Raw genomic sequence first — 25,305 nt, 5'->3', positions numbered from 1 at the left:
AGTACAGGAGTGTGTAGAGAGAAGTCTTGCCCAGGCTAGGCAGAAGCAAGAAAGGGACTACAACCAACACGCTCCTGCGATTCCCCTGTCACCTGGTGAGCAAGTGCTTAAACGAAAGAGGAGGTTACACAAGCTCGATGACCAATGGGAAGCGGAACCGTATACCATCTTGCCATCTGACTTCGACAACACTAAGGTCTGTCTCATCAGCAAGGACAGAGGGGAGACCTCGACAGCGGTATCCAGGGATCACCTTAAGGCCTGCCCCGATAAGTTGAAAGAGAGGGGCACGGCCCCAGAAATCTCCCCGCCGGTGGAAAAGGAGAAAATGTTCCATACTGTCCTTGGTGACTTTCCCCAGTCCTGGACTCAGATAAACCAAGCCGTTGTGGTACCTGTCGTAAAGTTTCAACAGCCGGACCCGCCAGAAACAATGGTGGTACCAGATCATCTGGCTCCACTACCTCAACAAGCCTTACCTGATGAAGCCCTGCCAACCGTTGAACCGGCAAATCCTCCCTCTGCTATCAGTGAATCTGCTGTACCCACTGTTGAAAACCGCAGCTCTGAGAGCCCCAACCTGCCAGTGCTACCCAGACTCACTAGAAGTGTAGTTAGAAGACAGCGCACTACACCAGCGGTAGCAAGCATAGCGGGCCCTGTTAGGCCAATAGCAACCCCTGCGCTGCGAAGGTCCACACGCAGCACTCAAAATCAAACTCCCCTCCGCTACAAAACTTGGAGGTATTGATAAGGGCTGCCATTTAATTGAAAATGTTTGTATGCATATCTTTTTGTTACAGGTTTTTAAATGGACACTAGAGTAATGGACGGTGAATTGCTCAAAAACTTTCGTAAGGGGGACCCCTTTGTTTACCCGGGGTCCCCGCTGTTTCAACCACTGAACTGAGAGTCATAAACTGTGCATGACCTAACTTTTGCAACGTTCAAGAATCCTCACCTCCCGTAAAGGGAAGCATTGTTATGTTCAATTGTTATGCTATTTCAAAAATTTGTGTGTTTCCTGTTAACATGTATTATTGTTCTTGTTTTCCCAGTCCCGGAGTACTGGATTTAACCGGGGGGGAGTGCAGCACCCCAGAGTCCTGGTTGTTGCAGTGCTGTGGCTCCGCCACTATGGGGAGCTATGGTACGTCTGATTGCACTAAGGAGTTTCTCTGACCAGGTACACTCACACCACACTTCACACTCCGGCCACCAGGGGGGGTGGTCCTATCTAGTAGGCCACTCCTCACAACTCTGGTAAAACTGGGGGTTGGACAGGAAGACAGGGAGAAGTAGCTGGGAAGAGCTAGTGAGAGGACCTGTCAGGGATGGGATCCTGGCAGCCTCCTCAGAGCAGAACTAACCAGTAAACAACGGGAATACAGAAAAGGAGAAATACCAGAAGGGGTCCTGCTGTTAGACCGAGGCAACATCCTTCTGAGGCGCAAACAGTCGGTGGCCGGAACGCCGAGCAAGTAAGAGACTTTAAGTACATTGCAAACCACGGCAGGACAGCTAATTACAGGTTGGCTGTCTCACTTAACACCTAAGCAGACAACGGAGGCAGCTGTGGGAGAGGGGCGACTCTAGGGTCCCGGAAGAACTCCAGGCCTACCCCGTCATACGGGTGCGTCCTACCATATCACCTGGAGGACGGAGAAAGAACAGTAGAGACAGAAAGAAACAGTTGTGAGGACTATCCCGGGAGCTCAGCAGGGAAGGACTACAACACATAGCGCTAAGAAGGTAGATACTGATTCCCACCTGTAAGGAGAGCTCCTGATGTGTCGTTGGACCGGCCGGTCTCTGAAAACCCAGTTAACAGCCCTCTGGACTGAGGTCTCCAACATCTTCAGTAAAGAGGTAAAGAGACTGCAACCTGGTGTCTCCATTATTTACCGCGACCTGCACCGTTACAACACCCCTTTTCGCACCGGACGTCCCCCACTGACAGACAGGGCCACGGATCGGGTCTAGCCACCGTGACAACCCCAGGACTGAAACCTAGAGGCCCGGCTCCGGGTACCCCTCGGCCCTGCGACGGTGTGGGGGCGCTCCAAATGCATCCGCTGCCCCCGTTGTGCGGCGTATACAACGCTAGCGTTGGTACTTTGGCCCGACGCTCTGCGACGGGCCGAGTACGAAGCTAGTGTGAAAGTAGCCGAAGACGCCAGGTACCTTGCCTGAGCTCCTGAACTCGCCCTCAGTAAACTAACCCCACCCAGAGAAGAGGGGAGTAGTAGTGTACCGTAATACACCAACCAGACTAAGGAGAAGGTAATACAAACAGGGAGTAAAAGAAAATATCAATTATTCAAATATACTCACACAAACAACAGAGGTAAACACCAGGGAGTGGACGATGAAGAAAAACAAAAGTAGGAGAAGGAGCGGATTAGTACACAATTAAAACCTTGCAACTGTCTCAGATATATCCACTAAACGCCTTCGCAAATAACAACAACAAACCATCATATCCTAAACCATGCAGCATAAAATTAGCTTTGGCAATGAGTGCTTGCCAGAGCTGAGAGTATATAGGAGAGGGGAGTGGCCAGCAGTGAACAGCTGAGAGCCTTAATGCAGGAAAGCTTTCAAGAGCTCTCAAATAAGAAGATTAATCCCTGCACTGCTAAAATAAACCGGCACTGTTAAATATGAAGGTGAAGTGCTTCTAATCAGTGCAGGAGTAGGAGAAATCAGACGCTGCGGTCTTCTGGCTCCTCTCTGTCTCTCTAAACCTGTGACAAAAACTTCTTAATTCTATAAATTACATAGATAATCATGGCGGCAGTTATAGAAGGCCTGTCATCAAGTGAAAAGATGCTATTTTTTTACTTTTATTTTATTCCCATTGCACGAAATTTAGTTTTGTTAAATCCATCATTCCATAAAAATAGATCTTTTTATTTGATGTTAATTTGAATGGTTTTTACCATGGTGGATCCTCTGGGGTGTGTCTATAGACTGTTCTGCATAATTATTATGTCAACCACACCATCTTTTCAAAGACCATAAAAATTTGAACTAAATAAAAAAAGCCCATATCTCTGGAATGCAAATTGCCTCTTCAGAGAAAAAGAGGACGTGTACTCTATAGCACCACCTATTGGAAGTAGCGATCCTACAAGCCACAATCAACCCTTTAACGAGTCTTGCAATATGGTTCTTATCCTAAATCGTATTGCAAGACTCGTTAAAGGTTTAATTGTGGTGTGTAGGATCGCTACTTCCAATAGGTGGCGCTATAGAGTTAAAGTCCTCTTTTTCTCTGAAGAGGCAATTTGCATATTAAATTTCCCAGAGGAGCATTGCACGGCGAATAAGCCTCCTTACCTTGACAAGCCAGAGCTGATATGTCACTCTCCACAAGGAGAAACATAACCCCTTAGACCTCATATCTCTGGAATCATTTGGCTGACAGAAAAACAAACAAAGGGAATACTCAGCGCGGGGGAAAAATAAGAGAAAACAAAAACTGCCTACTGTTTTCTGAATGCAGGTTCTCTTTAAAGTGGTCCCCTCCTGAGAGATCATTTCAGTGGAAGTGGATGATCAGAGGCGACAACCCCATTACCGTGCTAGTTCATGCTACTGTTCAGTCAGCACAAAAATATACTGTATACAGTGCCTACAAGTAGTATTCAACCCCCTGCAGATTTAGCAGGTTTACACATTTGGAATTAACTTGGCATTGTGACATTTGGACTGTAGATCAGCCTGGAAGTGTGAAATGCACTGCAGCAAAAAAGAATGTTATTTCTTTGTTTATTTATTTTTTTTAAATTGTGAAAAGTCTTTTCAGAGGGTCATTTATTATTCAACCCCTCAACCCACCAGAATTCTGTTTGGTTCCCCTAAAGTATTTAGAAGTAGTTCAGGCACAAAGAACAATGAGCTTCACATGTTTGGATTAATTATCTCTTTTTCCAGCCTTTTCTGACTATTTAAGACCCTCCCCAAACTTGTGAACAGCACTCATACATGGTCAACATGGTAAAGACAAAGGAGCATTCCAAGGCCATCAGAGACAAGATCGTGGAGGGTCACAAGGCTGGCAAGGGGTACAAAACCCTTTCCAAGGAGTTGGGCCTACCTGTCTCCACTGTTGGGAGCATCATCCAGAAGTGGAAGGCTTATGGAACTACTGATAGCCTTCCACGGCCTGGACAGCCTTTGAAAGTTTCCTCCCGTGCCGAGGCCAGGCTTGTCCGAAGAGTCAAGGCTAACCCAAGGACAACAAGGAAGGAGCTCCGGGAAGATCTCATGGCAGTGGGGACATTGGTTTCAGTCAATACCATAAGTAACGTACTCCACCGCAATGGTCTCCGTTCCAGATGAGCCCGTAAGGTACCTTTACTTTCAAAGCGTCATGTCAAGGCTCATCTACAGTTTGCTCATGATCACTTGGAGGACTCTGAGACTGACTGGTTCAAGGTTCTCTGGTCTGATGAGACCAAGATCGAGATCTTTGGTGCCAACCACACACATGACGTTTGGAGACTGGATGGCACTGCATATGACCCCAAGAATACCATCCCTACAGTCAAGCATGGTGGTGGCAGCATCATGCTGTGGGGTTGTTTCTCAGCCAAGGGGCCTGGTCATCTGGTCCGCATCCATGGGAAGATGGATAGCACGGCCTACCTGGAGATTTTGGCCAAGAACCTCCGCTCCTCCATCAAGGATCTTAAGATGGGTCGTCATTTCATCTTCCAACAAGACAACGACCCAAAGCACACAGCCAAGAAAACCAAGGCCTGGTTCAAGAGGCAAAAAATCAAGGTGTTGCAGTGGCCTAGTCAGTCTCCTGACCTTAACCCAATTGAAAACTTGTGGAAGGAGCTCAAGATTAAAGTCCACATGAGACACCCAAAGAACTTAGATAACTTGGAGAAGATCTGCATGGAGGAGTGGGCCAAGATAACTCCAGAGACCTGTGCCGGCCTGATCAGGTCTTAGAAAAGACGATTATTAGCTGAAATTGCAAACAAAGGTTATTCCACAAAATATTAAACCTAGGGGTTGAATAATAATTGACCCACACTTTTATGTTTAAAATTTATAAAAATTTAACTGAGCAACAACACTTTTTGGTTTGTAAGATTTATGCATCTGTTAATAAATCCTGCTCTTGTTTGAAGTTTGAAGGCTCTAACTTATTTGCATCTTATTAAACCTGCTAAATCTGCAGGGGGTTGAATACTACTTGTAGGCATTGTATATTAGCCACCCAGAAACTCACTTGTTTTGCACAGATGCAAACAAACCTACTAAAGGTCTGTACATCTCTGTGATTATAGAATAATAATAATAATAATAATAATAATAATCAGAAGATGATATAATGCTCATCCTAATGACTGATATGATTGTAGCTCTTGATCAAACACATCGTATTGTGTAAATTCCATGCAGTGCGTTACTCCCAAGTCTGGAATGGATTTGTAGCATATCCAATGCTCAAAGGGCTTATCCAGAAATTTAAAAAAATAAAATAATATCTGGAGTCATGCACATCATTATTCTAACCACATCCATGCAAATATGCCACTTTGCAGTCAAGGTCACATTTACCACTTGGTGCTAGAGGTCTATTGCACCATTTAACACATAAAAAATGTATTACTTTTATTAAAAAACAAAATTGGCATTTTTCAGAGCGTGGGGAATGCACTGCTCGAGAGAACGAGGAAGGAAGGGAGACAGGCAAAACTGCACCCTCTTCTCTGCATTCCACAATCATTAAGCTGCTCCAATCCTCGGGGTTTCACAAGCTGCATTGCATGCTCAGTTGGCTGACTCTACAGTTCAGTGATACAGCACATCCCCTGCAATAAAGGGAAGCACTCATTGGTTAAAAGCAGAAGCTCCTTGGTAACAGAAAAACCTACTACTTCTGGCAGATGGCTGCTCTAACTGGTTGATGGCAGTGGAAGCGCCTGAGAGGGGCACTACTTGTTTTAATCCCGCCATATGTCTGCTCTTCCACTACACCCCTGCTGTATGTTTATATACCTATGCATTTGTGTGTCAAAATTCCACCACTCAGTGTGTCTTGGACTCAGTGACTGACACATCAGTCGTCCAATCTAGTGCAGGTGCGTGCTGAGTTTTTGGCATTTTGATTGACAGCCCAGTAATCCAATGAAGTGCACGGGCGTGCTGAGCTATCTGTATTTTGATTGACGGCTCGGCCACCCAATCTGGGCCTGGGAGGTTCTGAGTTTCCTTCAGGTGTTCCATGTTCCAAGTGATTACTTAACTAAGCTGTCTGTCCCAGATAGATACCAGTCATAGCTTTCAGATCTGTGTGGTTTGGCAGCTGTGCTTTGTGCTCTGAATTCAGACATTCTGATCTTCTGCTGCCAGACCCTGGATTTGCCTATTGACTACCCATTTGTATTACCCCTTTTGCCTTGACGCACTCTGACCTTGGAATTCTGACTCTGGACTGAGACCCGACTATGACTTTGTCTCTTCCCTCAGTCTGTGACGTACCCTCCTGGCTCTTCACCTTGGACTCCTTGACTATCCTGACTCACAGCTTGTCCATGACAAGTGACTCAGCATCAAAATTTGCTTCTGAACTGTATGTAGCCTAACAGTCCAGCGCTTTATTTAAATTTGCTTAAATTGGGAAGTCTCTGTAAGCAGCGTCCATGGCTTAAATGTGTATACATCAGCGAGTTCCGCAGCTCGTGCAGTCAACACATTTTTCTTACAATTATCCCTTAATAATAAACTGATAGCGATGTATTTTGCAGCACTGACCTGGAGTGATCAGTGATAATCTGCACTGATCAGTGCAGGAAGATTCTTATCAACCTGGTCTGGTGGTTGCTTATATGTAATTTTTTCTAAGACAGGGAACAACATGGGAGCAGGTGAGTAACTATTATGGTTGGCACTGACGGAGCTATATTGTGCTATTTAGTCTTACATTCAAATGCATTAAAAAAAGTTTTGTAAAAACATAACCTGAATAAATAAAATTGTTACAAACACGAAAAAAAAGAGAATATCTCAAAATACGTTTTTTAAAAAAAATGTTAATATTGAGTGTTTTGCATATAAACACAATGGACTGTAAGAGGGCTGTAGGAACCGTGGTAAAATCTGAACTTTCCACCCCGAGGATACAGGTCCTCCTCATACACTGGCTGAGACAGCAAAGCAATGTGTCTGGCTACTTCTGTACATGACTAATGAGCTACTCAATGGAATGTAAAGGTCCATCACAGAGACAGCTGGAAGGAGAGAGCCACGTTTGATCAATGATGCCAACTTAACTCAACGTCATCATTAAAATTCTGAAAATCAATGTTAAAACAATCAGAATTACACTGTTGTTGGACAAATGGCGAAGGGCGGTAAGGCTGTGACATGCGGAGAAGGAAATCTTTAAGATCCAAAGGAAATTAAATTAAACTCCAATTATAAGAACCATCCAAAGTGAAGATCAGTAAGGATTTAATGAGAGATAACCCTGACTTTTTACCACGGTGCTATGACGGTGACTAATTTACACAAAGACCCATCTATCTGCTGTTGGCAAATGTATGAACTTACCTAATATAATTGATTCATAGAGAATAAATACAATGATAAATCACAGCTACTACATGTAATTAAAAACATTTTTAGAAATCAAATTGAAATTCAAAAATGTTCTATTAATAAAATTAGATTTCTCCTTTCATTGTGGCATTATAGTTTGTTGTTTGTAACTTAAAGAGTAACCATTGTTTTAATTTTTAATTCATAAAGGAAAAGTACACATGAAAATAAGAAACTTTGTAATATATCTAATCAGAAAGATCAGCTTCTTTCTCCACCAGGACTGATCGATCATTCTCAAAATGTTCATTTCTAGGGGTAAAATGTGACTTCAGTGAATACAGATTTCCCCATTACTGAGGTAGGAGATGACAGTTGCTACCAATAAGATTCTATTCGAGTCACGGGAATATCTGTAAAAATGCCATTTTATACAAAGCAAAAGATTGCACCAGCCAGAAAAGTCTCAAATGAACTTAGGTATGGTTGTGTGGGCTTCCCCATAATTCCTTGGAGCTATCACATTACATGATATAATGCAGTCAATCAAAAGGTACTATCATAGCCTGTATAAATGCTAAGGTGGGGAATGCAGCAGCCATTTTCAACTGAAACTGGATAGTGAGAGTTCACAATTCACAGCTTTTTCAATAGAAAAGAGAAGCATCAAAACATTGAATACAAATTACTGATAGTGTGCGATAAGACAGCAGTAAAAAAAACAGCTACCATCGATCTATTCATAGTAATGTCACAGTAACCTCGAAGACTGTGTTTGATGTAGGACTGTATTGAACACTTTGAAGTTCTTTCATGCAGACTGTTACATACATATTTACAAAGCAGTTGGAGGCTTGGCAGTTCTTGTAATTTGTCAAAAAATTATTTTCTGCAATTCAAGGTTTTTGGAAAAATTTGAAGAAGCTGTCAAAGTATTTTCTCGGACCATAACTCATGACATATATTGAGAGATTTATTCCACGTTTAAAAAAACAAAGATGAATTATGTTATCTTTCATATCTAAAATACAATGCAATAGAGAAGATAAAAGTGTCAAACTTTCCCCTATAGTGGGAAAAGATGGGCCAACTGGTCTTCAACATGGCAGGGGAGTTTTGGGAGTTACAGAAGTGTTCAAAAGCTGCCAGCTTTTCCACACAAGTCACATATGTACCTGAAGGCTATCCACTGAAGTTAGTCACGGTTTTAAACATCAACTGTAGATTGACATAGGACTTCTGTCTTGGTTCAGACACTCACCGCATTGAGGTATGTTAGGTGTGTAGATAAATCAATAAGTCTCTTTTCACTGCATGAATTATCATTAGAACTACAATTCTAGTCACTGCAAAGTCCCTAGCAGGAGGAGCAATGGAGCAGCTGGGTTAGGAGTTGATCCTTTAATTTATAACATCCATATAATGAATGAGTAAAAGCTGAGTGGACAAAAAGGTCTCAGCTTTTGGCAGTTTCAAGTGTTGGACGCTTTTTCAAGGGGCGAGAGTCACCACATTCACATTCTATTCAATGTGTCACTCAATGTAAATGTTTTCAAACATATTATATTGAGTGACTCGTGATGCACTGAAGGGGATTTGTACATGGTGACACTCTTCCCACTGTGAGCCTTGAGAAGGCATCTAAAGATGTGAAACGATCATAGGCTGAATGCTTTCCATCCTCTCTGCTTAGGCTGAGTGCTGTCCATCCTCTCTGCTTAGACTGAGTGCTGTCCATCCTCTCTGCTTAGGCTGAGTGCTGTCCATCCTCTCTGCTTAGACTGAGTGCTGTCCATCCTCTCTGCTTAGGCTGAGTGCTGTCCATCCTCTCTGCTTAGGCTGAGTGCTGTCCATCCTCTCTGCTTAGACTGAGTGCTGTCCATCCTCTCTGCTTAGGCTGAGTGCTGTCCATCCTCTCTGCTTAGACTGAGTGCTGTCCATCCTCTCTGCTTAGGCTGAGTGCTGTCCATCCTCTCTGCTTAGGCTGAGTGCTGTTCATCCTCTCTGCTTAGGCTGAGTGCTGTCCATCCTCTCTGCTTAGGCTGAGTGCTGTCCATCCTCTCTGCTTAGACTGAGTGCTGTCCATCCTCTCTGCTTAGGCTGAGTGCTGTCCATCCTCTCTGCTTAGGCTGAGTGCTGTCCATCCTCTCTGCTTAGGCTGAGTGCTGTCCATCCTCTCTGCTTAGGCTGAGTGCTGTCCATCCTCTCTGCTTAGACTGAGTGCTGTCCATCCTCTCTGCTTAGGCTGAGTGCTGTCCATCCTATCTGCTTAGGCTGAGTGCTGTTCATCCTCTCTGCTTAGGCTGAGTGCTGTCCATCCTCTCTGCTTAGGCTGAGTGCTGTCCATCCTTTCTGCTTAGACTGAGTGCTGTCTATCCTCTCTGCTTAGGCTGAGTGCTGTCCATTCTCTCTCCTTTTATTCCTCAATCACATTTTGGATGCAAAAGAATAAAATAAGTTTTGATCACCTGGTAAGTGCCGTGATAACATCTCTACATTCGGATTATGGTGGACGACTTCATTTGATCACAGAGCACCACCGTATTATTAATAATCTTCTGTGGTATACCCTCAGGATTTTGCATATAAGGCATGATTCATCAAGGTGTTTCAGGAGGAAAACATCTTGAAATATCACAAAAGTTTTGTGCAACTCAAAGATGTGCATACATTTTGTGATTTTTGGGGTTTTTACACCAGCCTTTGTGCGGGACGGAACATGGTGAAGACCACCCAAGCAAAGTATTCAAAACTTACACCACTTTAGAGGTTTAAAATTATGCCAGAAATGAATGCCAGCCCTTGGTTGGAATAACAGTTCTGGCAAAGTTGCACAGTAGTTGTAATATGGGCATTATTCATTAAGAGGCATGCGTCTCTTAATGAATTAGGAGTCATCTTACTCCAGTGCTAACTTCATTAAGACTGGGTTGGATACAAAATGCCAGTCCCGATTCACTGACTTGTTCCCACCGATTACCTTTCTATGGTCAATAGTGACATAGCTGCTGGATCAAGGTTCTGTGAATGAATTTGCTCATCAAAAATATAATGTACCTGTAATAGACACTGTCCTAATAGTCATCCTCCACCTGATTAAGACCAATAGTAAGTGGTGTTTTATTGCACCATTATCATTTCCATTTCTGTACACAGTGAGTAAAGTCAATCCTGGTTCTTGTCTTTATAATCTTACAATCTAAAAGAATATTCCAAAATATAAACTTATAAAACAAATAGAATTTTTGGGTAACTGGTTTATTAACATAAATAGTAAAGTCACATCAGCTTCCGGCGAAATGCTAAAAAATGATCTATGCTGGATCTTTCTAATGTCTCCTCTTTCTGGATAAAATGTGATGGAGTTTTCAATGACCTATTTCTGATAGTGTCCTCATTCTACTTTCTTAAAGTCATTTTCCAAATGAACGAACATAATGTCACTAGATGTTTGACAAAATGCTTTTTACATCAATTAATTTATTTAAGTGAGCCCAGGTTAGATTATTGGATTATTCACCAATTGAGTTGATGAGGGGTGCAGTACTAATTCTCTGTGATGATCAGTCAATATTGGCTCTTATATGGTTTATGAAAATTGCTAATTTTAGGTTGTTTAAATGAATGTATGCAAAGTTCTAGCATATTCACTCAGGGGAAAAATTATATACGGAGTCTCTACCAGACCAACAATAATTGGTAGAATCCTCAGCCTCGAGCAACTGTTTCATAACTATGATGAATAGATGTGATCGAATGTTTTAAAACTCAAATTTGCCAGACTCGACAAATTTTCTAATATATTTGATTCACAGCTAATTGATTTTCCCCAAAAAGCAATACTGCAAAGCCTCCAATTGCCCTGAACAAACATGAATAATGTAATGACACCAATGGGGTCACTGGCGCAGTCTAGGGGGGCGCTATCAGAGGGCATGGGCATGCGCACAGGGAGTGGAGCAACAAGGCACGCAGTGCACAAGGACCTGAGACTAAACAGTGAGCACAGGACCTGGAACTAAACAGTCACGTGATAACAATTGGGCGGAGTCACCGCAAGTGTGGCCAGGGAAGGCAGCTGGGAGCGTGGAGAACAGAGCACAGAACGTAAGCGTAGTCAAAGGAGAGCCGATGGTAAAAAAACAGACAAGAGCATGGTACTTAAGGTTAAGACAGAGAGTAAACTGAGACGAGCCAAGGGGTCAGATAAAGACAGGACAGTACAATGCAGGATACAGAGGCAAAAGTCAGGTCACACACAGCAAGAGCTCACACACACAGAGGCCCTGCGATTATGGACGAGTAACCTGGGTCAGCAACCACAAACAGAGTATACGGAAGTATCTCCGACATCAAACCCAGGAACTACCAACATTAAATAGCTGCCCCAGCAGCAAAGAGAGGCGGACTAGAATTAAACCTGCTATAAAGAGTAAATCAAACCCCCCTTTATCACCGCCTTAGTTAGGGAAAAATAATAAAATAAAGAAAGTATTTATTTCTATTTTTCCATTAGGGTTAGGGTTAGGGCTACAGTTAGGGTTAGGGCTACAGTTAGGGTTAGGGTTAGGGCTACAGTTAGGGTTAGGGTTGGGGCTAAAGTTAGGGTTAGAGTTAGAACTAAAGTTGGGGTTAGGGTTGGGGCTAAAGTTAGGGTTAGGGTTTGGTTACATTTATGGTTGGGATTAGGGTTGGGATTAAGGTTAGGCGTGTGTCAGGGTTAGGGGTGTGGTTAGGGTTAGCGTTGGGATTAGGGTTAGGGGTGATTTGGAGTTAATGGTGTGGTTAGGGTTGGGATTAGGGTTAGGGGTGTGTTGGGGTTAGGGGTGGGTTGGGGTTAGGGGTGTGGTTAGGGTTGGGATTAGGGTTGGAGGTGTGTTCAGGGTAGGGGTGTGGTTAGGGTTATGGTTACAGTTGGGATTAGGGTTAGGGGTGTGTTGGGGTTAGGGTTGGAGTTAGAATTGGGGGGTTTCCACTGTTTAGGCACATCAGAGACTCTCCAAATGCGACATGGAGTCCGATCTCAATTCCAGCCAATGCTGCATTGAAAAAGTAAAACAGTGCTCCTGCCCTTTCGAGCTCTCCCGTACACCCAAACAGGGGTTTACCCCAACATATGGGGTATCAGCATACTCAGGACAAATTGGACAACAACTTTTGGGGTCCAATTTCTCCTGTTACAATACAATACTGGGGGCTAAAATATAATTTTTGTGGAAAAAAAATATTTTTTATTTTCACTGCTCTGCGTTATAAACTGTAGTGAAACACTTGGGGGTTCAAAGTTCTCACAACACATCTAGATAAGTTCCTTGGGGGGTCTAGTTTCCAATATGGGGTCGCTTGGGGGTTTCTACTGTTTAGGTACATCAGGGACTCTGCAAACGCAACGTGACGCCCGCAGACCATTCCATCTAAGTCTGCATTCCAAATGGTGCTCCTTCCCTTCTGAGCTCTGCCATGTGCCCAAACGGTGGTTCCCCCCACATATGGGGTATCAGAACACTCAAGACAAATTGGTCAATAACTGTTGGGTCCAATTTCTCCTGTTACCCTTGGGAAAATACAAAACTGGGGGCTAAAAAATAATTTTTGTGGAAAAAAAGATTTTTTATTTTCACGGCTCTGCTTTATAAACTGTAGTGAAACACTTGGAGGTTCAAAGTTCTCACAACACATCTAGATAAGTTCCTTGGGGGTCTAGTTTCCAATATGGGGTCACTTGTGGGGAGTTTCTACTGTTTTGGTACATCAGGGGCTCTGCAAACTCAATGTGACGCCTGCAGACCATTCCATCTAAGTCTGCATTCCAAATGGCGCTCCTTTCCTTCCAAGCTCTGCCATGTGCCCAAACGTTGGTTCCCCCCCACATATGGGATATCAGCGTACTCAAGACAAATTGGACAACAACTTTTGGTGTCCAATTTCTCCTGTCACCCTTGGGAAAATACAAAACCGGGGGCTAAAAAATCATTTTTGTGGAAAAAGCAAAGATTTTTTATTTTCATGGCTCTGTTTTATAAACTGTAGTGAAACACTTGGGTGTTCAAAGTTCTCAAAAACATCTAGATAAGTTCCTTAGGGGGTTTACTTTCCAAAATGGTGTCACTTGTTGGGGGTTTCCACTGTTTAGGCACATCAAGGGCTCTCCAAATGCGACATGGCGTCACATCTCAATTCCAGTCAATTTTGCATTGAAAAGTCAAATGGCGCCCCTTCCCTTCCGAGCTCTGCCATGCGTCCAAACAGTGGTTTACACTCACATATGGGGTATCAGCGTACTCAGGACAAATTGCACAACATCGTTTGGTGTCCAATTTCTCCTGTTGCCCTTGGGTAAATAAAAAATTGGGGGCGAAAAGATCATATTTGTGAAAAAAAAGGATTTTTTATTTTTACAGCTCTGTATTATAACCTTCTGTGAAGCACTTGGGGGTTCAAAGTGCTCAACACACATCTAGATAAGTTCCTTAGGGAGTCTACTTTCCAAAATAGTGTCACTTGTGGGGGGTTTCACTGTTTAGGCACATCATGGGCTCTCCAAAAGCGACATGGCTTCCTATCTCAATTCCAGCCAATTTTGCATTGTAAAGTCAAACGGCGCTCTTTCCCTTCCAAGCTCTGCCATGCGCCCAAACAGTGGTTTACCCCCACATATGGGGTATCAGCGTACTCAAGACAAGTTGCACAACAACTTTTAGGGTCCAATTTCTTCTGTTACCCTTGGAAAAATAAAAAATTGGGGCAAAAATATCATTTTTGTGAAAAAAAAGGTTTTTTATTTTTACAGCTCTACATTATAAACTTCTGTGAAACACTTGGTGGGTCAAAGTGCTCACCACACCTCTAGATAAGTTCCTTAGGTGGTCTGCTTTCCAAAATGGTGTCACTTGTGGGGCGTTTCTACTGTTTAGGCACATCAGGGGCTCGCCAAACGCGACATGGCGTCCTATCTCAATTCCAGACAATTTTGCATTAGAAAGTCAAACGGTGCTCCTTCCCTTCCAAGCTCTGCCATGCGCTCAAACAGTGTTTACCCCCACATTTGGGGTCCAATTTTTAGTAAAATAAAACAAATTGTATCTGAAGTAAATTTTTTGTGAAAAAAAGTTAAATGTTCATTTTTTTTAAATGTTCCAAAAATTCCTGTGAAACACCTGAAGAGTTAATAAACTTCTTAAACCCCTTAAGCCCCAAGGGTGGTTTACACGTTAATGACCGGGCCAATTTTTACAATTCTGACCACTGTCCCTTTATGAGGTTATAACTCTGGAACACTTCTACGGATCTTGGCGATTCTGAGATTGTTTTCTCGTAACATATTGTACTTCATGATAGTGGTAAAATTTCTTTGATATTACCTGCGTTTATTTATGAAAAAAACGGAAATTTGGTGAAAATTTTGAAAATTTCGCAATTTTCCAACTTTTAATTTTTATGCCCTTAAACACAGAGATATCTCACACAAAATACTTAATAAGTAACATTCCCCACATGTCTACTTTACATCAGCACAATTTTGGAAGCAAATTTTTTTTTTGTTAGGGAGTTATAAGGGTTAAAATTTGACCAGCGATTTCTCATTTTTACAACAAAATTTACAAAACCATTTTTTTTAGGGACCACCTCACATTTGAAGTCACATTTAGGGGTCTATATAGCAAAAAATACCTAAAAGTGACACCATTCTAAAAACTGCACCCCTCAAGCTGATCAAAACCACATTCAATAAATTTATCAACCCTTCAGGTGCTTCACAGGAGCAGAAGCAATGTGGAAGGAAAAAATGAAAATGTAACTTTTTAGTCACAAAAACGATCTTTTAGCAACAATTTTTTTATTTTCCCAATGGTAAAAGGAGAAATTGGACTGCAAAAGTTATTGTCCAATTTGTCCTGAGTACGCTGATACCCCATATGTGGGGGGAACCACTGTTTGGGTGCACGGCAGGGCTCGGAAGGGAAGGAGAGCAGTTTGATTTTTTTCAACCTAAAATTGGCTGGAATTGCGATCGGACGCCATGTTGTGTTTGACGAGCCCCTGATGTGCCTAAACAGTGGAAACCCCCCACAAGTGACCCCATTTTGGAAACTAGACCCCCTAAGGAACTTATCTAGATGTGTGGTGAGCACTTTGAACCCCCAGGGGCTTCACAGAAGTTTATAACGCCCAGGCGTGAAAATAAAAAATCATTTTTTCCACAAACATGATCGTATAGTCCTCAATTTTTTATTTTCCCAAAGGTAACAGAAGAAATTGGACCACAAATGTTGTTATCCAATTTGTCCTGAGTACGCTGGTTTCCCACATGTGGGAGAAAACTGCTATTTGGGCACACGTCAGGGCTCGGAAGGGAAGTAGTGACGTTTTGGAATGCAGGCTTTGATGGAATGTTCTGCGGCCGTCATGTTCCGTTCGACGAGCCCCTGATGTGCCTAAACAGTGGAAACCCCCCACAGGTGACCCCAATTTGGAAACTAGACCCCCTAAGGAACTTGTCTAGATGTGTGGTCAGAACTTTGAACCCCCAAATGTTTCACTAAAGTTTATAATGCCCGGGTGTGAAAATAAAAAATCCTATTTTTTGCCCACAAAAATTATCTTTTAGTCCCCAATTTTTTAGTTTCCCAAGGGTAACAGGAGAAATTGGACTGCAAAAGTTGTTGTCCAATTTGCCCTGAGTACGCTGGTACCCCACATGTGGGAAAAAAACTGTTTGGGCACACGTTGGGGCTCGAAAGGGGAGTACTGACATTTTGGAATGCAGACTTTGATGGAATCATCTGCGGGCGTCATGTTCCGTTTGCAGAGCCTCTGATGTGCCTAAGCAGGAAAAAAAAACACAAGTGACAACATTTTGGAAAGTAGACCCCCAAAGAACTTACGTAGATGTGCCAACTTTGGAATTATTCTATTTCCTGTAAAGTAAATTAGTAGTGCATGGAGGTGTGGTACAATTTAAAGCAATCCTTCATACACAGGCCAGGTTTGTCAGGGCAGGTGTCGCATTGATAGATGGTGTCCCTTCGAATTCCTCTTTTGTAGCACACTCGGCACCTTTTTTGCGGCTTACCTTTTTTTTCAGTTGGCGGGACCACCCCAGGAAAATGCTGGCCTGGTACGATACGTGCACCTTCAGTTCCAGAAGTACTGGGGCCCGCTCCTTCCCTCGTGCCAAACATCAGGGCCTTAACCACTACCTCCTGGAAATGAAGGTACGACGTATCGGTGTTGCGTGCACATCATGACAGCAGGAAAGTGTTGAGCATTGTCATTTGTACAATGTGCACAGACAGCTTTTTGTACCACACCCTGGCCTTTCTCAAAGCACTGTACGGTTGGAGGAGTTGATCGGAGAGATCAACGCCCCCCATGTTTTTGTTGTACCCCAGTACACAGTCCGGTTTGCAGACCTGTGCAGAGGTACCCCGTACAGTGCTGAGGGCGCTGCCATCACTGTGTATGGTGGTCAACAGAAGGACATCCCTTTTGTCCTTGTACTTGACAACCAGCAGGTGGTCGCTACATTGGGGTTTGCTCTCACCTTTTCTGAGAATCTGCCCAAGTAGCATCTTCGGGAGGCCTCTCTGATTTTTTCAGGACAGTACCGCAAGCTACGGTACCTCGCGCAAAGAGAGATTTGTAGAGTGGGATGCTGGAATAAAAGTTATCGGTATAGAGGTGATAACCTTTATCCAGCAGTGGGTGCACCAAATCCCACACAATTTTCCCACTCACTCCCAGGATAGAAGGACACTCAGGCGGTTCAATCCTGCTGTCCTTCCCTTCGTACACTCTAAATCTGTAGGTGTACCCTGAGGTACTCTCACACAGCTTGTAGAGTTTGATTCCGTACCTGGCCCTCTTGCTGGGCAGGTATTGACGGAATCTGAGCCGCCCCTTAAAATGAATTAAGGACTCATCCATGCAGATGTCCCTTTGAGGCATGTACACTTCTGCAAACTTTTTGTTGAAGTGTTCAATGACCAGCCGAACTTTGAACAGACGGTCAAAGTTGGGGTCATCTCGTGCGGGACACCGTGCATTATCGTTGTAATGCAGGAACTTATAGATGGCCTCAAAACGCGTCCGGGTCATGACCATTCTGAATACTGGAGTGTTATATGAAATATCCACACTCCAATATTGCCGAAGTTCAGGCTTCTTCAGGATCCCCATGTGGAGGACCAGGCCCCAAAACTGCATCATTTCAACTGTGTCTACAGGAGACCAGTTAGAATATGATGAACCCGAGTTTTGGTCCAAAAATTGCCGAGCATACAGATTAGCTTGCTCCACCATGAGGTTGACAAAAGCCTCAGAGAAAAAGACTTTGAAAAAGTCTAGCTCTGTGAGGCCGGTGGTATCAAACTTGATTCCTGATTCTGCCACAAAATCAGGAATCAGTGGCTCGTAATTTTCGGGTGGCGAGGTCCATATGGGGTCCGCAGTGGTGTGCCCTGGCTTGTTTTCGGTAATGGTGGGTGCTTCTTCATCATCAATGATTGGCGCCGGCTCATCTTCTGTCCTGCGGCGTCTGCGTGGCGGTTCCGCAGGGCCGGAGGAGGAAGATGAGTGGGAAGAGGATGAGGAAGAATAGTAAAAATAAAGAAAAGTGGGATCCTCTCCCTCGCTATCAGTGTCGGAGGCAAGGAAAGAATATGCCTCCTCCGCTGAATAGCGCTGTTTGGATGAACGGGACGAGCGGGACATTTTTTTTGTAAGTGTGGTGCTTGGGTGTACTTTATTGGTAACTATGTGTAAGTGTGTGGGGATAGTGCTTGGTGCAAACTACTCTGAAAAGAAAAAGCTAAAGGAAAAAAAAATACCTGTGAAAGAAAAGTCTAAAACAGCAGGCCCTAGCTCTGATAAGTGAACCGCGTCACTTATCAAAGTTTGGTGGCTGCTGGGTGTGTGAACGGGGATGTGAAAAAAAACACAGGCACGAGAGCTCTGATAAATGAACCACATCACTTATCAAAGTTCGGTGGCTGCTGGGTGTGTGAACGGGGATGTGAAAAAAAAACCGCAGGCACGAGAGTTCTGATAAATGAACCCTGTCACTTATCAAAGTTCGGTGGCTGCTGGGTGTGTGAACGGGGATGTGAAAAAAAACGGCAGGCAAGAGAGCTCTGATAAATGAACCGCGTCACTTATCAAAGTCCAGCGGCTGCTGGGTGCGTGCACAGGGATGTGAGAAAAAAAAAGAAAAGGAAGGCACGGGCTAGACGCGGCAGGGTGAGCGCACGGAGATGTGGGAAAAAAAAAAGGAAAGCACGTGTTAGACGCAGCGGAGTGAGCGCACGGAGATGTGGGGGAAAAAAAAGGAAAGCACGGGTTAGACGTGGCAGGGTGAGCGCACGGAGATGTGGGGAAAAAAAAGAATAGGAAAGCACGGGTTAGACGCGGCGGCGGGGTGAGCGCACGGAGATATGGGGAAAAAAAAAGAGAAAAGGAAAGCACGGGTTAGACGCGGCGGGGTGAGCGCACGGAGATGTGGGGAAAAAAAGGAAAGCACAGGTTAGACGCGGCGGGGTGAGCGCACGGAGATGTGGGGGAAAAAAAGGAAAGCACGGGTTAGACGTGGCGGGGTGAGCGCACGGAGATGTGGGGAAAAAAGAAAAGGAAAGCACGGGTTAGACGCGGCGGCGGGGTGAGCGCACGGAGATGTGGGGAAAACAAGAAAGCACGGGTTAGACGCAGCGGGGTGAGCGCACGGAGATGTGGGGAAAAAAGAAAAGGAAAGCACGGGTTAGACGCGGCGGCGGGGTGCGCGCACGGAGATGTGGGGAAAAAAAGAAAGCACGGGTTAGACACGGCGGCGGGGTGAGCGCACAGAGATGTGGGGAAAAAAGAAAAAGAAAGCACGGGTTAGATGCGGCGGCGGGGTGAGCGCACGGAGATGTGGGGAAAAAAAGGAAAGCACGGGTTAGACGCGGCGGGGTGAGCGCATGGAGATGTGGGAAAAAAAAAAGAAAAGGAAAGCACGGGTTAGACGCGGCGGGGTGAGCGCACGGAGATGTGGGAAAAAAAAGAAAAGAAAAGGAAAGCATGAGTTAGACGCGGCGGGGTATGCGCACGGAGATGTGGGGGGAAAAAAAAGGAAAGCATGGGTTTGACGCGGCGGGGTAAGCGCATGGAGATGTGGGGAAAAAAGAAAAGTAAAGCATGGGTTAGACGCGGCAGCGGGGTGAGCGCACGGAGATGTGGGAGAAAAAAAAAAGAAAAGGAAGGCAAGGGTTAGATGCAGCGGCTGGGTGAGCGCACGGGGATGTGTAAAAAAAAAAAAGAAAACGGCAGGCACGAGAGCTTTGATAAGTGAACTGCGTCACTTATCAAAGTTCGGCGGTGGCTGGGTGAGCGTACGGGGAGGTGTAAAAAAAAAAAAGGAAAATGGCAGGCACAAGCTCTGATAAGTGAACTGTGTCACTTATCAAAGTTTGGTGGCTGCGGGATGGGTGTACAGAATTGGGCAAAGGGGGCTGCTGAAAAAAAAGCGAGCACGAGTGTTGATCGGTGAACTGCGTCACCAATCAACGCTCGGCGGCTGCTAAACGTGCGCACGGAGGCGGCGCAAAGAGGGACAGAGGGGGTAAAAAAGAGGGGGGAAGGGGGAATGGGTGGATGGGGGGGTGAAGCGAGACCGGGTAGGGGCTGTTAGCACTTACCTTTTGTAGTCTCTCTTCATTCTTTGGTTTTCTTTCTTCTTTCTTCTTTCTTCTTTCTTTCGCTTTTTTTGGATCGCAGGGGATTGTGGTGTTACAGGCTTCTGTAGCACCACAAGGCCCAGCAAGACAGGATCTGGCTGTGTGACCGCTCAGCAGGAGTCCCTCAGCTAGAGTGAGGACCCCTGCAGAGCGGTCACACAGGTCACCTGCAGGTGACAGACAGGTCACAGAGCGGTCACACCGCTGCTGTGAGCTGTCATTGGTGGGATCGAATAATCACATCGATCCCACCAATCCCTGCAGGGCTTGGTGACCATGGCAACTGCCTAGGATCCCTCCGATCCTAGGCAGGTCACTGCCAGGTCACCAGCAGGGCACACAGCGGTCACAACGTGACTGCCGCTGTGCCCTGTGATTGGCGCGATCGTCGATCGCATCGATCGCGCCAATCAACTCCTGCAGGCCCTGCTGGGCCTGCACTAGTCACTGGCCTGTGATCAGTGCAATTGCAGCACCGATCCAGGCCTATGCAGAAGGGTACAGCAGGGAGTAGGGTACAGCTGGGCACAGCGCGGTAATACCGCCGCTGTGCCCTGTGATTGGCGCGATCGTCGATCGCATCTGGAGTGCCCCCACTGCCGCAGGGCCGAGGGGTACCTGGTACCGGGCCTCTGAGTCTCTGTTCTGGGGTTGTCACGATGGCTAGACCCAGTCCGTGACCCTGCTGAGGGGCGTCCAATGAAAGGTGTGGATGGTGATGATGTTGTGGTGGTGCGGTGCAGGTCGCAGTAAATAACAAGGACACCAGGTTGCAGTCTCTTTACCTTTTTACTGAAGGTTTGGAGGTACCCAATCCAGAGAACTGTTAACAGGGCTGGCTGAGACCGGCCGGTCCAACGGCACATCCGGAGTTCCCTTTGCAGGTGGGAATCAGTGTCTACCTTCTAGCACCTGTGTGTTGTAGTCCTTCCCTGCTGAACACCCCAGGATAGTCCTCACAACTAATTCTGTCTGTCTCTGATGTTCGTTCTCTCCGTCCCCCAGATGATATGGTTAGGACGCACCCGTATGACGGGGTAGGCCTGGAGTTCTTCCGGGACCCTAGAGTCGCCCCTCTCCCACAGCTGCCTCCGTTGTCTGCTTAGGTGATTTTGGTGAGACAGCCAACCTATAATTGGCTGTCCTGCCGTGGTTTGAAGTAATGCTTAAAGTCTCTTACTTTCTCGACGTTCCGGCCACCGACTGTTTGCGCCTCAGAAGGATGTTGCCTCGATCTTACAGCACGACTCCTTCTGGTCCTGTCGCCTCTTTGCTGTATTCCCGTTTTCTCACTTTTTTGTCCTTTCTTAAGAATCTGTCAGGATCCCATCCCTGACAGGTCCTCTCTCTAGCTCTTCCCAGTTACTTCTCCCTGTCTTCCTGTCCAACCCCCAGTTTTACCAGAGTGTGAGGAGTGGCCTACTAGATAGAACCACTCCCCCTGGTGGCCGGAGTGTGAAGTGTAGTGTGAGTGTTACCTGGTCAGGTGAACTCCTTTAGTGCAATCAGACGTAACATCACTCCCCTTAGTGGCAGAGCAACATTACTGCAACGACCAGGACTCTGGGGCGCTGCACTCAACCCCGGTTAAATCCAGTGCTCCCGGACTGGGAAAACAAGAACAACAATGCATGTTAACAGAAAACACACAAAATTTTGAAATATCATAAACAATTAAACATAACAGTGCTTCCCTTTATGGGAGGTGAGGACTCTTGAACGTTGCGAAAGTTAGGTCATGCACAGTTTATGACTCTCAGTTCAGTGGTTGAAACAGCGGGGACCCCGGGTAAACAAAGGGGTCCCCTTTTAGAAGTTTTTGGAGCAATTCACTGTCCATTACTCCGTTGTCCATTTTAAAACCTGTAACAAAAGATATGCACACAACCAATTTTTACTAAATAGCAGCCCTCACTAATACCTCCAAGTTTTGTAGCGGAGGGGAGTTTGATTCTTGGTGCTGCGTGTCGACCTTCGCAGCGTAGGGGTTGCTGCTGGCCTAACAGAGCCCACTATGCTTGCTACCGCTAGTGTAGTGCACTGCCTTCTAGCTACACTTCTAGTGAGTCTGGGTAGCACTGGCAGGCTGGAGCTCTCAGGGCTGCTGCTACCAACAGGGGGTACGGCAGGTTCGCCGATAGCAGAGGGAGAATTTGCCAGTTCAACGGTCGGCACGGCATCTTCAGGTAGGGCTTGTTGAGGCTGCGGGGCCGGATGATCTGGTACCACCATTGGTTCTGGTGGGTTCAACTGGTGGAACAGGTACCACGATGGCCTGATTTATCTGAGTCCAGGACTGGGGAAAATCACCAAGGACAGTGTGGATCATCTTCTCCTTTTCTACAGGTGGGGAAGTTCCTGGATCCATTTCCCTCGCTCTCAGCTTATCAGGGCAGGCTTTAAGGTGGTCCCTGGATATCACCGTCGAGGTCTCCCCTCCATCCTAGCTGATGAGGCAAACCTTCGTGTTGTCGAAATCGGATGGCAGGACAGTATACAGTTCCGCTTCCCATTGGTCCTCGAGTTTGAGTATGTGCTCACCAGGTGGCAAGGGAATTGCAGGGGCATGCTGGTTGTAGTCCCTTTCCTGTTTTTGCCTGGCCTGAGCAAGGCTTCTTTCCACGCACTCCTGTACCTTGCGGTACCTTTGCCGCCTCTCGGTATCCCAATCGGCATCCGGCGAGGTATCTTCGGGGGTTAGGACCCCCATGTCCAGATCAACGGGTAACTTGCTAGACCTTCCTCGCATCAGGTACGCTGGAGAGCAGTTGTTGGAATTTACTGGAATGTGATTATATATGTCCACCAAGTCAGGCAACTTCGTTGGCCACAGGCTCCGTTCCTCTACGGGCAAGGTCTTTAGTAAGTCGATCACCACCTGGTTCATCTTTTCGCACATCACATTGGTTTGGGGATGGTACGGTGTGGTTCTGATCTTCTTACACCCGTACAATTGGCAGAACTCTTGGAACACTTCCGCTTCGAATGCTGGTCCCTGATCGGTCAGTACCTTCTCCGGGTAGCCATGGGGCCTACAAAAGTACTGCTGGAAAGCCTTGGCGGCCGTCCTGGCCGTTAGATCCTTGACAGGCACAACCACCAAAAATCTGGAGTAGTGATCCACGATGGTAAGAGCGTAGACATAGCCTGACCGGCTAGGTGTCAGCTTCACATGATCCAGCGCGACCAGTTCGAGCGGCCGCTTGGTGATGATAGGCTGCAAGGGAGCCCGTTGGCTGCCACGGTCCCTCCTGCGTCGGCTACATGGACCGCACTCTCGACACCACTTCTCAATGGCTCTCTTCATGCCAATCCAATAGAACCTCCCTCGGAGTAGCCTCTCCAGCTTCTTCCATCCGAAGTGTCCGGCTCCATCGTGGTAGGCTCCCAGAACCATGGGCGCATCTTGCCTTGGCACTACTATCTGCCATACCAATTCGTGAGTACGTGGGTCGATGCTTCTCCGGCACAGCTTGCCATCATGGATAAACAGTTTACTTCTCCCCTTCCACAGCTGTTGGGTCTCCTGTGGATCATCTGGGCCGGGATGCAACCCTGCCTGTGTCAAGAGCTCTTTCACCCGACGGACCGCGGGGTCACCATCCTGGGTCTCCGCCCATCCGTGGTGGGGCAGGGGATTCAGCATGGCATCCGGTTGGTTCTTGTGCCTGTTCTTCACATGATGGGAGTTCTGAGTGGCTTTGGGGTGATGGAATGCAGGCAGCTCCACCTCTTCAAGTGCCTCCGGGTCTTCTCCCGTTTCTGGCAAATTGGGCATTCGGGACAGGACATCGGCATTTGCATTCTTGCGTCCTGCCCGGTACTTGATGGTGAAGTCGTAGTTGGACAGCCGGGCCATCCACCGCTGTTCCAAGGCCCCGAGTTTGGCGATATCCAGATGCGTTAGCGGATTGTTATCCGTGAAGACGGTGAATTTTGCTGAGGCCAGGTAGTGTTTGAACCTCTCTGTCACTGCCCAGACGATGGCAAGGAATTCCAGCTTAAAGGAACTGTAGTTGTCAGGGTTCCTTTCCGTGGGACGAAGCTTCCTGCTGGCGTAAGCGATTACTCTCTCCTGGCCTTTCTGGACCTGGGACGGCACGGCCCCCAATCCTACATTGCTGGCATCCGTGTACAGCACAAACGGTTGGTCGTATTCGGGGTAGGGCAGTACCTCTTCTCCCATCAGTGCCGACTTTAAGCAAGTGAAGAATCCCTTCAGCCCCTCGTTCCAATCAAATGGGGTGTTCCTCCCCTTGGTCTTCTTCGATTGGCCCACCAACAGGTCTTGCAAGGGCGCGGCCTTCTTGGTGAAGTCCTTAATGAACCTCCGGTAATAGCCTACTAACCCGAGGAACTGCCGGACTTCGTGGAGGTTGCTGGGCTTTGGCCAGTCCTGGATCACCGTGACCTTGTCGGGGTCTGGGGCCACTCCTTCGGCGCTCACCACATGGCCCAGGTACTGCACTTTAGGTTTCAGCAGATGACATTTGGACGGTTTCACCTTTAAGCCAAAGTTGGACAGGGCTTCAAACACCTCAGCCAGGTGCTTCAGATGGTCTTCGTAGGTCTTAGAGAAGACAATGACATCATCCAAATACAGCAGTACGGTTTCAAAGTTCTTGTGCCCCAGGCAGCACTCCATCATCCTCTGGAACGTCCCCGGGGCATTGCACAATCCGAAGGGCATGTAGTTAAATTCGCAGAGACCCATCGGTGTCGTGAAGGCCGTCTTCTCTTTGTCCGCCTCCGCCACGGGAACCTGCCAGTACCCACTGGTGAGATCTAAGGTAGAGAAGTAGTTAGCAGATTTTAAGGCAGCCAGAGACTCCTCTATCCTGGGCAGTGGGTATGCGTCCTTATGTGTAATGCGATTCAACTGCCTGTAATCAACACACATCCTCATTGTACCATCCTTCTTTCTAACAAGGACTAATGGAGCTGCCCAGGGGCTACTACTGTCTCTCACCACCCCAGCCTCCTTCATTTCTCGCAACATGTCCTTGGCACACTGGTAATGAGCTGGGGGGGT

The sequence above is a fragment of the Ranitomeya variabilis genome, chromosome 2, assembly GCF_051348905.1.
Source record: "Ranitomeya variabilis isolate aRanVar5 chromosome 2, aRanVar5.hap1, whole genome shotgun sequence".
In the NCBI taxonomy this organism is placed as follows: domain Eukaryota; kingdom Metazoa; phylum Chordata; class Amphibia; order Anura; family Dendrobatidae; genus Ranitomeya; species Ranitomeya variabilis.
The sequence above is the reverse complement of the archived record's forward strand: the minus strand, read 5'-3'. Positions refer to the sequence as shown.